Source organism: Pinus tabuliformis, chromosome 2_2 (genome assembly GCF_031772625.1).
Source record: "Pinus tabuliformis cultivar Carrire ecotype Pingquan chromosome 2_2, CPIR1, whole genome shotgun sequence".
Classification (NCBI taxonomy): Eukaryota; Viridiplantae; Streptophyta; class Pinopsida; order Pinales; family Pinaceae; genus Pinus; species Pinus tabuliformis.
The window spans coordinates 484,330,837-484,345,274 of NC_142300.1; positions in this window are offsets into that span (position 1 = coordinate 484,330,837).

Consider the following 14,438-nt stretch of genomic DNA (forward strand, 5'->3'; position numbering starts at 1 on the left):
AAATGAGTTTGTGAAAAAGCTCACATAGAATTGAAACTTAAACTTGTATATTTAGCTTTGCTAATAAATTAAAGTTATTGACCCTTTTCCATAACTTTCTTTATTATTTAATTCTCTATTTTATCCTTAAAATTATTAATAATTTTTATCATTTACTTTATTTTATTTTAAGTTTAATTTATGCTTGATAAATTATTAATAAGTTTTATCATTTACTTTATTTTATTATAAGTTTAATTTATCCTTTAGTATTTTATTTTAAAAAAATACATGCTATAGTTAAATTTAAATATTAAATTTTTATCACAATTAAAAATTCAATTCCCTTACGATAGAGGCGAAACTTAAATATTAAATTTTTATCACAAATAAAACTTCAACTACCTTACGATATAAATATCCACCCTACTCAAATTTACATAACTGAAAGCGCATTAAGATTTATAATGTTGTATCTAATCTAAACACACGAAGCATATACCCAAGTGTAAAAAATAAGCATTAAACATGGTAAAAAGAACGTAAATCTTCGAAATATAAATAAAATTTTCGGCAAATTCAAAAAAGTAAATACGCATGCCCACGTGTTAGATCAAATTTTGACCTGCCTCTACTGATTGCCGCTTCAGCGACACCTCTGCGAGAGTTACTATGGACAGAATAAAATAAATGATTAAATGTTAAAATCGAGGTTAAATTAAAAAGCCAATAAAAGAATAAATATTCAAAAGGTTAAAAGCACGAATTTAAACGGAAAAAGGATGAATCAAAAGCAGAGCGTGATTTTTTGGATTTCGAATCGAACTCATCTAAGATCGAAGATAATGGTGGTTCAACTATCCGTTGAAAGGGAGTGTATATATACCTCAAATCTCACACAATTTCAACATATTCTCCCTCCTCTATCCAGGGCCTGCTATGTCTGTTGGGTTGGCTGAGTCCATGTGTGGTTTGGCGTTCGAGTCTCAGTCCATTTGTGGTCTGGCGTTTGTGTCTCTGTCTGTGTTTCACTCGTGGGATTATGCGATAGAGGAAGAAGGAGCAACTGGATTTGTATAAACAACTTCAAGGGAAGGGTAGCTGAATGTGGTACATCTCCTGGAGTTATTTGAGCATTCTGACTTCAGGTACATAATATTACTATTTCATCTAATCTCTGGTATGAGAAGCAATTTCTTTATGTGAAGAAGATAGCAACTGCCATTTGAGATTTCTTCTATTTCTTCTTGTCGATAATGTCTGAGCCTTGCTTTAATGTACAACTCCAGGTATGCAGAGATGGCTCTGGCTCTCTTCTTGCCAGTAGTTTAACCATATTTCAAAAACAACTTCAAAAGATATTTCAAAAACAACTTCAAAAGAACGGTAGCTGGGTTTGGTTCGTCCCGAGGGTTTCGCACATGATATTGTCATTTCATGTGATCTCTGAGAAGCAATTTCTTTATTGCCTAATTTCTTTCTTTCCTTTTTTGTTAAATTGAAATTTCTTTAGAGTGATGAAGATCGCAATTGCTGTTTCAGATCTCTTCTATTTCTTGTTGATAATATTCAAACTCTGCTTTAATGTACAATTCCAGGTATACAGAGATGGCTCTGCCTCTCTTCTTGTTAGGATATTCCGACACATAGGATATAGTTAAGTTCAACTTGGTCTAGTTTAGAGTTAGGTATAGAGTTAGGTAAAGTGTGTTTCTTTACCGTTGTACATATTGTAACTTACAATCCGACGGTCACGATATGTAGTGATCCGACGGTTCACTCTCACCTCGGTATTATCGACACTTGATCCGTGGCTTGACACCCGATTGGTCCATGAGTTCTATTTAAAGCGCATGGAGGGTCATTGTTCGGGTAATCCGTGCATGAGAGAAGCTTATGTAAATTTTCATTCTTTGATTAATAAATTGTCTGTACCCACGTTGGGACAGGCCGTGGACTGTTTCCCTCCTTGCACTCTGAGGGTTTTAACCACGTCAAAAATACTGGTGTATTGATTTGAGATCTGGTTGTGAGAAATGTACTTTTGTTGGATATTCTGAAGATGTAAAAGGTTATAGACTTATTCCATTTAAGTCCAAAAATGTTATCATTAGAAGAGATGTAAAATTTGATGAAAATAAATCGGCCTGCGAGCCTAGTCCGGCGGATGTGCCACCTCTTCCTATCTCTTCTATCTTTGAAAACATTTCTTCTTCTGATGATGAAAGCGAGGATGATAATCCTCCCCCACCTTCTCAGGATCCTCAACTTCCAAGATGGGTCCGTGCTACTCGGGATGCAGCAGGTGATCTTGCCGGTGATCCTACAGATCAGCGACGTACCCGTTCTCAGTTTGAAAGAGCCTCTTCTTTACTGGCTCAAGCTCCAGTAAATCATGATCCTGACACTTTTGCAGAAGCTTCAGGCCATCCACATTGGGAAGCAGCTATGAATGAAGAATATCATTCATTGATGACAAATGATACATGGGATCTTGTTCCTCTACCAAAGGGACGCAAACTTGTTAGATGCAAATGGGTTTACAGAACCAAGTATGGACCAGATGGGAAAGTTGATAAACATAAGGCTCGTCTAGTTGCTAAGGGCTTTTCACAGGTTGAAGGCATTGACTACACTGAAACCTTCGCCCCTGTTGCCAAAATGAACTCTATCCGCCTTGTTCTTTCCCTTGCTGCCTCTTTAAAATGGGAAGTCCATCAGATGGATGTTAAATCTGCCTTCTTGCATGGGGACTTGCAGGAAGAAATCTATATGGAACAACCCATTGGCTTCATACAAACAGACTCCAGCCTTGTGTGTCGACTTAAGAAATCCCTTTATGGTCTCAAGCAAGCTCCTCGGGCTTGGTATGCCAAAATGGATAGCTTTCTTTTAGAATCTGGCTTTTCTAGGTGTCATTCTGACAATACTGTCTACACCAAGAAAGTGGGTGACTCTCTTATCATCCTTGTTCTTTATGTTGATGATCTTATCCTTACTGGCAGTGATCCCAACCTTATAAACCATGTGAAGTCTATCCTTAAAAAGAAATTTGAAATGACAGACTTAGGACACTTACACTATTTTCTCGGTCTTCAAGTCTTGCAATCCAAGGAAGGTATTTCCCTTTCCCAGTCCAAGTATGCTTGTGATATTCTTCGTCATTTTCACATGGAAGACTGTAAGCCAGCCCCTTCTCCCTTTCAGTCTGGAGTCAAACTTTCAGTCTCTTGTACTTCTCCTGAAGTTGATGCTACCTTATACCGTCAACTTGTAGGAAAACTCTTGTACTTAACCCATACTCGTCCTGATCTTTCCTTTGCTGTTGGCCTTGTTGCTCGTTTTATGCAAAACCCCCGTGAAAGTCATTGGAAAGCAGCCAAAAGAATACTTCGTTATGTTCGAGGTACAGTACAGTTTGGGATTCATTACAGTGCCAAAGCAACTCCTCTGTTAGTTGGTTTCACTGATTCTGATTGGGCTGGTGACCCTGATGATCGGAAGTCTACTGCCGGTTATGTCTTCACTCTTGGTTCAGGACCAATTACATGGGCTTGTAAGAAACAGGCTGCCATTTCTCTTTCGTCAGCAGAAGCAGAGTATCGTGGTGCCGTGGAAGCTAGTAAGGAAGCCTTGTGGCTTCGTCAGATCCTATCAGAGTTTGGCTTTGAGCAGCAGCATCCAACCACACTTTGGTGTGATAATCAAAGTGCCATTCAGCTATGCAAAGATCCAGTTCAGCATCAGCGCAGCAAACACATCGAACTACACATGCACTTCATCAGAAAGCTCATTCATGACCATGTTCTTGAAGTGCAATATTGTCCAACAGATGATCAGGTTGCAGACATCTTCACAAAGGCTCTCACAGAGGCGAAGTTCACTAAACTTCGATATATGCTTGGAGTTCAGGAAGTTGTCGCTAAGGGGGGATAGGCTCTAGTGCCTCCTTCCTTCTCCTATTGTGTCATATTTGTAAATCCTTCAATCCTATCCCAAGTTGTTCTTAAGGGGGGATGTTAGGATATTCCGACACATAGGATATAGTTAAGTTCAACTTGGTCTAGTTTAGAGTTAGGTATAGAGTTAGGTAAAGTGTGTTTCTTTACCGTTGTACATATTGTAACTTACAATCCGACGGTCACGATATGTAGTGATCCGACGGTTCACTCTCACCTCGGTATTATCGACACTTGATCCGTGGCTTGACACCCGATTGGTCCATGAGTTCTATTTAAAGCGCATGGAGGGTCATTGTTCGGGTAATCCGTGCATGAGAGAAGCTTATGTAAATTTTCATTCTTTGATTAATAAATTGTCTGTACCCACGTTGGGACAGGCCGTGGACTGTTTCCCTCTTTGCACTCTGAGGGTTTTAACCACGTCAAAAAGACTGGTGTATTGATTTGAGATCTGGTTGTGAGCGGTGTCCTTTTGGTATTCTTTCTGAGGAACTTACCCTGTAAATTCCTACACTTCTTGCCAGTAGTTTAACCAGGTTTACTAAATATAGCTTTTCCTCAACTCAGTTTTTATGTGTTTAACATATTTAATTGCATCAAGATTATGAAATCAAGTTTCTCGTTTAACCCGCATTTTGTTAGTCTTATTCGCCTCCCCAGTCCCTTAGGAATGATTAGGGTACTCTCCCATTAGATTAACCTTAATTTAGTCAGCGTATTTCTTGATTAATTTAATCGGCTTGTTTACCTTACCCATGTCTATCAGTTAATCCATCTCGTTCATTCCGTTGTTTCATCCATAAATTCAATGGCATGTTCTGCTACTCGACTCTGTTCTGCTTTTGCCTGAAGAACCTTATTGACGGTGGTGCAGTTGTACCAGGCCTTTGTAGCCTCATCCTCATAAAGACTAGCATCTTCATGAATTTCCTTAAATTCAGGCTTCTTCTTGATGCATTTTGGAAGTTGGGAACCATTGCTGGGAAGCTTGAGGATACCTGATCTAGGATCCTCGGCCCCAACTTCGAATTACAAGGCACATTGCCATGCCCTCTTGTTCGTTAACATGAATTGCATATCACTTTTCCCTTTTCTTGGTATCCCAGATCTCTTTGTCTTTCTCCACTTATCAAATGCGCTTTAACTTTCAGTTGGGTGATCAATCTCAATCTCAGCATCGCTCCCACTTCTTAGTATTAGGTTTCGTGTCTGTGATATTCATCAAGATGAGCATTAAGCGAGCAAACAAACCTTTCTCGCAACTGAATCAAATGGTTTGGAGTCGAATTCATGACCCAATAGAGACGAGTTCGAATCTGCGCACTCCAACTACTGACCATATATTAGATTACTCGCCCTTATCCTCTGTCTTCTCACTGATATATCACTGGAACCTCCCGCCCCACTGATATATCACTGAAACCTCCCGCCCTCATGCTCTTTCACCTTCAGCTGGGGACGTGGGCTCTGCTCTGTTCTGGCTACATTCACCGCTTTCCCAACCCTACTCCAATCTACCGATAGTCACACATTGGTTTGCTTTTTTTTTAAGGTATTTTAATTTTAGTTTTCATTAATATAGTTTATATTAAATTTATCTTTCAATTAACTTTTCTGTAGTTTGACTATTAAATTATTTTTTTATTAAACTTGGAAGTTTATTTTACAAGTCAGTATAATAATTAACATTATTAATAAAAAAATTAAAAAATCTAAAAATTAAATAACTATATAAAATATTTCAATAGTATCAACTCATAATATATAAAAATTTAAACTTAAAAAAATTAAATCAATAAAAATCTGTATTTAAAATAAATATATGCAATTTTAAACTTACCCATATTAATTAAACTACCACCCCTTTCTCTTCCGTGTGGTGTGGATAATCTAGTGATCATGTTTCTTATTTAATCCAGCTATGATTTCCCTCGCACGCTTAATCCGCTTTTCTTTATTTTGACCCCAACTCTGCCCGCGCTTAACTCGCTATTCATTAGTTTGACGCCAACCGTGCCATGTTTTATGAATTCATGTGTTAAATTTTTAAATTAAATCTTGTGAAATGGCAACATATTTCATTTATTGTTAGCTGCATTTATATCACGCACAGCGTATAGCTTTGTAACTTTGTGTATATGATATTTTTTAATTTTAACTCTAATTGTGTTTATATGAATGTTTCATTCCGTGCTTATCATAATATTTTCTTTTAATTGATTAAAATTCAAGGTGGTGGGTGTTTGGAAAATGTTTTTAAATTTTTAATACATTTTTTATGCTTTTCGAATAATATTGTTAGTATTTTAATATAGTACAGTGAGTAAGTTTTTTAAAATGTAAAATTGATTAATTTTATTGTTATAATTAATTTTTTTTTAGGGTGGGGTTGATGACCTCCTTGTACTATCTTAATTTTCTTTTAGCTGCTAAATCTTTCTCACACGACATTTTTTCTTTGAACTTAGAAGTAACAATATTTTTAATGTTATTAATGTTTTGCAATGCAACATTCTCGCGATCTCCCAATGGTTTAACCAGGCCCTCGTGTCTTTATACCAACCTCGTTTGAGCATTAGGTGGTTTTGGCTTGAATTTAAAGCTAGCTTAGGAAGTCTATGGTCTCCTATATTATTGCGTTTGTGCTTGTACAATAGAAGCCTAGTCATAGCTAGGCTCTCAATAGGGGAAAGACCCACTTCTATAAGAAGAATAGGATAGGGTGTATTACTTTTAATTTTGAGGTTATACAGTATAAGACACTTCTGAATTTGCTCAATCTTTCTCCAGGGTTCTCTAGAAATGCTGCAACCCGAAACCTCACATCCATCCATATAAGATAACAGGAGTGACTAAAGTTTGAAAGAGGAACTTCTTTCTATCCCACATTATGAGATTTTCTGTTTTGCAATTATTTTCAAGACCAAAATAAGCTTTCCATCCCCCATTAATCCTCTTCTCAATGCTATAGTTCCAGTTGAGCTTGTGATGAATATCAATTCCTAGGTACTTTTAAGAAGACACTTCCTCTACTATTGTCATACATAAAATTAGCGTAAGTGTCCTTTCTGGGTTTGATAATCATAACTTTTGTTTTGTCAGTGTTAACAATCATACCCATGGTAGAGCTAAAATCCTCAAGAACTCTAAGCTGCTTATCAAGATCAGATAGGCACCTTGCGCGAAGAACAATATCGTCATCATAGAGAAAAAGGATGATGACTATCCCAGCTAAGATCGTGCCAGCATTCCCTATTTCCTCTGGACAACCTTCAGCATAGAGAAGAAGGATGATGACTATCCTAGCTAAGATCGTGCCAGCATAGCCTGCTTCCTCTAAACAACCTTCTAACTTTTCGATGTAAATGCCAAATAGTGTAGGGAGAAACCTTGTTTAACTCCGATATTACATTTAATATCTTTTGACCACCCCTCATTGTTCTTTAGCTTGGCAATTACACTCTCGTATAACCTTATAGCCTGCTTCCTCTAAACAACCTTCTAGCTTTTCGATGTAAATGCCAAATAGTGTAGGGAGAAACCTTGTTTAACTCCGATATTACATTTAATATCTTTTGACCACCCCTCATTGCTCTTTAGCTTGGCAATTACACTCTCGTATAACCTTATAGCGGCAGCTCTCAACTCGAAAGGAACCTTTGGCTCTTCTAATCCATTCCATAGGTTGTTTCTAGGAACCGTATCGAAAGCCTTTCTAAAGTCCACAAAGCAACAAAAAAGATTGGATTCATCGTTGCAGCATTCCTCCACAATAATGGTAAGCGTAACGAGGTGGTTCGTTGCTGAGTGCTACCTACAAAATTTAAAGGTAAATACGACTCAAAATTATTACAACAATACATTAGTTATACGTTCTACAAGTTATTTCTGATAATTAAATCTAAATAAATAGAATAACTATTATTTTTCCAAATTACATGAAATAAACCCATATATATATATATATATCTATATATCTATATATATATATATATATATATATATATATATATATAATTTTAAAAAATATATATAGTTATTAATCATTATAAAATTATTTTAAAATTTTCAAAATATTAGATTAAAAAAAAAAAATTCCAAATAAACCCATACAGACATATATATATATATATATATATATAGTTTTATATATACATATATATATATATAGTTATATATATATATGTGGGGTTCTTAATCATTATAAAATTATTTTAAAATTTTCAAAATATGAAATTTTTAAAATTATTTTTTTTCCAATTATTTAATTTTGTATTATACATTAATTCCTTCTTATCAAATAATTAAAACATTATATTAAAAAATACAAATTATTATTATGATGATGTTACATTATAACATTCCTCTTTTTATTTTAAAATAATATCATTCTCAACTTAAACTATAAACCACCTTCACATTAAATTATAAATATCTCAATTACCTTTTAAAAAATAAAATTATTATTATTGAATTAATAAATTTTTCTTAATTAATATAACATAGTTTTTATTGATATAAACTTATTCATTCTATTTTACTAAAACCATTCATATAAATTTAATAATATATTTTATTAATATAATTTTATTATCTCTAGCACATTTTATTAATAAATTTTATTATCTCTATTATAATATATTTTTCGTTTTGAAAATTTTGTGTATTTATAATTTTTAGTAAATTTAAAAAAAATTAAAACACTTCACATCAAAATACATGTATTTACCATCTTTAATAAAATTAGTTTTTAAAACCCTTCCCGGTGTCTAGGGGAGGATGCTCCTAAACACAATTTCAACATATTATTGCTCCTCTCCTCTATCCATGGCCTGGTATGTCTGGGGTTGGTTGTCTGAGTCCATGTGTGATTTGGCGTTTCAGTTTCTGTCTGTGTTTGAGTCGTGGGGTTATGTGATAAAAGAGGAGGCGGCAACTGAATCTGTATCATCCCCTGGCGAAAACAAGCGGAGGGCAACTGGAATTGGTTCGTCCACAGGAGTTATTTGAGGGATTCTAACTTTAGATATGTAATATTATTATTTCATCTGATCTCTTAAATGAGAAGCAATTTCTTTATTACCTAAATAAATTTTTTTGGGGTTTACATTGAAATTTCTTTAATTTGATGAAGATAATGAAGATAACGACCGCAATTTGAAATCTGTTCTATTTGTTGTTAGTAATGTTCAAACTCTGCTTTAATGTACAACTCAGGGTATGCAGAGATGCTCTCTGTTGTTAATAATTCGAAATCTGTTCTATTTGTTGTTAATAATGTTCAAACTCTGCTTTAATGTACAACTCAGGGTATGCAGAGATGCTCTCTGTTGTTAATAATTCGAAATCTGTTCTATTTGTTGTTAATAATGTTCAGACTCTGCTTTAATGTACAACTCAGGGTATGCAGAGATGCTCTCTGTTGTAAATAATATTCAAACTCTGCTTTAATGTTCAGCTCAGGTTATGCAGAGATGCTCTCTGTTGCTTTAATGTACAACTCCGGGTATCCAGAGATGCTCTCCTTACTAGTTTAAACAGGTTTACTGAATATTGCTTTTCATTAACTCAGTTTTTAACACGTTTGGATTTTCATTAACTCTGCTGCATCATGACTAAATCAAGTTTTCAGTTTAACCGAACTGCGTTAGTTTTATTTGCCTCCCTTACGAATGATTATGGCACTTTCCCTATAGATTAACCCTAATTTAGTCAGAGTATTCCTTATTTAATTTAATGGGCTTGTTTATCTCTTGCCAGTCAATTAACTCCTCCAGTTCATTCAGTTGCTTCCTGCATAAGTGTAAACGCAAGTTCTACTCTGCTCGACTCTGTTCTGCATTGCCTGGAATCTTGTTGATGGTCGTGCAATTACACCGGGCCTTCGTAGCCTCATCTCCATCAATTTCCTCAGATTCAGGCTTCTTTCTGCATTGCCTGGAATCTTGTTGATGGTCGTGCAATTGCACCGGGCCTTCGTAGCCTCATCTCCATCAATTTCCTCAGATTCAGGCTTCTTCTTGATGCATCTAGAAGATGGGAACCAGTGCTGGGATTGTGCGTTTTGACCCGTGTTTACTCCACCTGCAAGGATTACAAGGCACATTGCCATGCCCGCTAGTTCATTGACTTGGATGGCACATCAATTTTCCCCTTTTTCTTTGTTTCTCGGATCTCTTTGTGTTTCTCCACTTATCAAATGTGCTTTACTCCACCTGCAAGCATTACAAGGCACATTGCCATGCCCTCTAGTTCATTGACTCGGATGGCACATCAATTTTCCCCTTTTCTTTGTCTCTCGGATCTCTTTGTGTTTCTCCACTTATCAAATGTGCTTCACTCCACCTGCAAGCAATACAAGGCACATTGCCATGCCCTCTAGTTCATTACACTTTGCTGAGGAAAACTAAGTATCATACTGAATGGAAAACGATATAGCTCACTGAAAAAACAATTCTTAATCGACTATTAAACAGACAAAAGTAAATTGGGTAGCAAAACAACTATGTAAATTTAGAACCTATTCTGCAAATGACAGTAAAGGTCTCCGAGGTGAGTATAAAACAGATTCATGTATTGCATTCATAATTACATCAGCGCATAACTATGAAAACCCTCGTGAAAACCTTAACCGACGGAGATTCAGCATGCTACCAGGTCGAAGGGGCCGTGTTTCTCAACTCAGATTTACTCTCTTGGAGAGCCAGAGAGCGGTTCTAAGGCGCGAAACCCGGATAGAACAAAAACATTAGAATTTGAAATAACATAACGAATTTACCATAGTTATATGGGTACCACTCCCGGGCATTGGAGAGCACTTACCAGAAGCTCCCCACTCCTTGGAGCTTGGGAGCTGATCCCGCTTTTGGGAGTTTGGAGCTTGGGAGCTGATCCCGCTTTTGGGAGTTTGGGCGCTGATAAAAAATGCTCCAAAACTATCTGGAGCTTCAACAGGTACTTTGGAGCTTTTCGGAAGCTTCAGAGCAACCGATTTTTGACGTTTTGGGAGCTTCACTGCAATGAATAAGTGCAAACTTAAGGTGTATTTGACATTGCCAGCTTGGGTGTAGGTGTATTTGACATTGCCAGTGTGGGTGCTACTTAAACTGATGGAACTGTGTGAAGGGAAGAGTGCGGCTGGGTTTAGATTTGGATATGGGTCTGGAACTAAGAGAAACAACCTGTTTATGGAAAACCCTTCTATCCAAATGAAGATGAGGCCTCTGGCCAATCCTGATCTTTGTCATTGGAAAGCTATTCATTCTCCATATATTCTTGGATGGTGGATGGATATAAAAGAATTTAAGAAGATTGTTGGCCTCTGGCAAAACCATCATTATCGCCCAAACTGAATCAACAAAAGATGGAATAGTAAAGAAAAAAAATAACTGAAATTATGAAACATAAATATTATAAAAAACAATTTTTAATTTAATTTCCATATTTATTTAAGTATAAAATATATATTAACTTGGAAATTTATAATTTTATTATACAAACTCAATAACATTGGGTTTACACTCTATTGTTTAAATTTTTTTTAATTACTATTAATATATATTTTATTTTTTCTTATCTCTATTATAATTAGATGTAATATATATGATATTGGTGAGGTTACATCAAGGGCGAAGAAGTGAACCAATGACTTAACATATAGCGTGGCATGAAATCACCTAATAATCAAGTACTAACAAAATCTTTTTTCCGATTTGGGAGTTCTGCATGTTTCTTTGCTTGGAAGAAATTTGATTGAGAAATTGTTGATGGATTAATATTCTGATTTTTTTGGCAATGTTTCAAAGTTCAATCTTCTACATATTTCTTTGCAAGATGATTGATAAGTTTTGGATGGAAAGAAATAAATGATTTTATTTTTATTTTTAATATATATTAAATTTTAATATATTATATTATTGCCACTCCCAACTTGATGTTTCCTGTAAATTTGGACAATACTTCTGGTGGCGGCAACATAGGAAGTTACCAATTAAGACGAGGAGTGATTTTTACCAATTAAGACAAGGAGTGATACCCGAGCTTGACCGGAAAGCTACCTCTGGTCTACACAAAAACAAGGTAATAATCTAATTGAAACGCACAGTTGAATTAAAAACCAATCGCCATAAATTTCATAAACCCAGAACTGAAATATGGTGGCAAGACTGATAACTATTGAACTTTCCAGAAATAAATTAAGAAAACACGTTATTATCATTAAGCCATAACTGAGTCCTAAGGAAAAGAAACACAGATAACCTTATCAGCCTAGGGTTAGAGATGGAAACCCTTGTTAACGAACTATCCTTCTAGTATTGAATTATAATTTACAAAAATGGGCCATCTGACCCAAGAAAATTTCACAACAGGGAAGACCAAAACCCGGACCTGTGGCATCAATTAAAGCCGCAAGAAATAACAGTATCCATTTCAGGTGGAATGTGCTTTTGCATGATGGAGAAGAAAACTTAATTTACATACATAATAAATTATCAAGGGAACAACCCACGAATCCCCAAGGGATAAATTTCATACCCTAATTTCTAACTTAAGATTTTACAGATTGCACCTAGAACAATAAACCCTTGTCTTAATGTTGCAAGCACCTGAAGAATGGAGACTATTTAAACCTCCACTGGTCGGACGCAGCGGTAACCCTGCCAAACTCCAGAAAAATCTTAGTAACGGGACCTGGGTGTGCCGACACAAGTGACTTGGAGGAATTACTTCTCCAAGGACATAAAAAATAAATGTCGAAAGCACATCACCTTGTACAGAAGAAGTTTGAGCGGTTCACCACGAAAACTGGAACTCTCGGGCAGCCAATTAAGCCCTGGACCTGCAGCCAAGAAAAAGAGGGAGACCGTTCAGCTACAATATCTATCAAATGGTGTCAAAAATAATTAAATGACTGCTTAAGTTTTTCAGTAAACACCCTGTTACCTGCTCTTCCCGAGTTCAGTTTCTCAAATGCATTCAAACAACTAGTTCTGCAGCCATTAGCGAGAGTGAGTGGGAGATGGGAGGAAAGAGGCTCGGCGAGTGTGAGCAGTTAAACAAGCTGTAGCACCGGAGAATGAAACCCTAACGGGAGTAGGGTTCGGCAGCGCGAGACTCTCCAATTGCGAATCATCCAAATAACCAACGGAGGCGGGAGAAAAACCGGGTGGTTACCCATAACCACCAAAGAAAACTGGAGTTGTTGGATGATAGGGTCAAAGATCGACGGCATCGGTGAACCAGATGGCGCGTAGAAGCCTCAAGAACCTGGTTAGCTGGTAGCATTAATTGCTTGCTGGCCTCCATTATTTAATCAATATAAAACATTATAGTACTAAGGTATAAGTGCGTAAATTTGGTTAATGTTATCTTATAAACTACCATAAAATAACATTGCGAAATCAAGCCTAGACTTGAGCATGTTATGTACCATAGGAATATTGTGATTTTACCATGATCAACCGAGTAAGAGTAATATTTTTCACTCTCTCTCCTCCATTGATGTATCACTAGAAGCTCTGGGCCTCATACTCTTTCACCTTCAGCTGGGGCCGTGGGCTCGGCTCTGTTTTGGCTACTGTCACCGCTTTTGAAACCCTACTCCAACTCTGGATCCTTGGCTTGTTTCTTCTCGGTATTTTAACTTTAGCTTTTAACCATGTTTATATTAAATTTATCCTTTCATTAACCCTTCTGCATGTTGCAATATTTTCGGTTAAACCCACCGTGTTAGTTTAGCTCTCATCAGTTCTCTTCCGTGAGATTAATGTTATGAACATGCTTTTTATTTAATCCATCTGCGGTTTCCTCAGTACGCTTAACCCGGTGTTCATTAGTTTGACGCCCAACCTTGCCCTGTTTTATGAATTCACGTGTTAAATTTTTAGATTAAATCTTGTGAAACGGAACCTATTTCATTTATTGTTAATTGCATTAGGTACCATGCATAACTTTGTAATTGTGAATATATGATGCGTTTTAACTGTATAAATAATTTGATATGAATGTTTCGTTTTGAGCTTATAACTTTGGCAAATTTTATTTTCGATTGAATGTAATTTTATATAATTAATTATATTACTGTGATGGTAAAAGAGTCGTATGATTATAATTTGTTTTTTCACAATCTCATGCTATGACATGAATTTAACTTAAAAGTGTGTTACTATTTTATTTAAAAAATAAATAAATTATTAAGGTATTTCATTAATTTTATTTATATTATTTATATGTTCTTTTAAAGAAGTATTAATTATAAATTATTAGTTTTTTAAATAAATTATTAAGGTATTTCATTAATTTTATTTATATTATTTATATGGTCTTTTAAAGAAGTATTAATTATAAATTATTAGTTGTGAAATTTGAATTATATTAAGGTTAAATATTTGGGTAAATTTAAGAATAAATAAAGTTCCAAGTTATCAGGACAATGTGATAGTTATGAATTAAAGATATTATATGTGAGAATTAAATTTATGTAAGTAAATAATAATC